Consider the following 801-nt stretch of genomic DNA (forward strand, 5'->3'; position numbering starts at 1 on the left):
AATTGATACTTAATTAGCTTATGGAAAACAAAACAAAGCAAAGTGAGATTTTTTTGGAAAAAAAAGAGTAAGCTACAGAAAGCTGTCTGAATGTGTGTAGAAACATAAATCCAGTGTCTCTGTGCAAACCAAGCTGAGGGCATTGCTTGCTGTGCTGTCCATTCACATTATTGTTTCTTCACACTACAGCAGGTGTAATATTTTGCAACAGAAGAAGAATTTGAAAGGCTACAATTTGGAGTTAATTTCCAATGAGTGATGTGCGTGACCTGCCAGGCTAGGCTTGTTTTTAGATATCATCTTGAGGAATGGTTTAAAATCATTTGATATCACTTCTTGATGTCTGGCTGAGATGTTGAACAGGCCAATGAGCAGCTGCCTCTGCTCTGTCCCAGTGATGTTGTTTGATCAGTGTTGTCATTAATTTGGCTGTAAGTGATGATGTTTTGGAAGAGATGAAGGCATCAGCTCTATATGTTCTACATATATTATACATATATTCTACATATAATGTTCTACACGTTAAGCCTACCGTTGTGGAGGATGCCAAAGAAGACAGAGAAGATGGTTTCCATTCTTCCCAGTGCAGATTGGAATTTAATTTTTATTTTACCTTATAATTAAATCATACATTTTGTTCAACATTTCATATCACTCATTAAGGAAAGGGTGTCAGCTTGTTGTTTACAAGGTTTAGAAGAAATCAAACACAAAAATAAAAGCCCCAACTGCCCAAACAAAAGTTCTGCTGCCCGACAGCCAGATGGACAGACTGCCATCCTGCCCAGTACATGCTGACAC

Source organism: Meleagris gallopavo, chromosome 6 (assembly GCF_000146605.3).
Source record: "Meleagris gallopavo isolate NT-WF06-2002-E0010 breed Aviagen turkey brand Nicholas breeding stock chromosome 6, Turkey_5.1, whole genome shotgun sequence".
Taxonomy (NCBI): domain Eukaryota; kingdom Metazoa; phylum Chordata; class Aves; order Galliformes; family Phasianidae; genus Meleagris; species Meleagris gallopavo.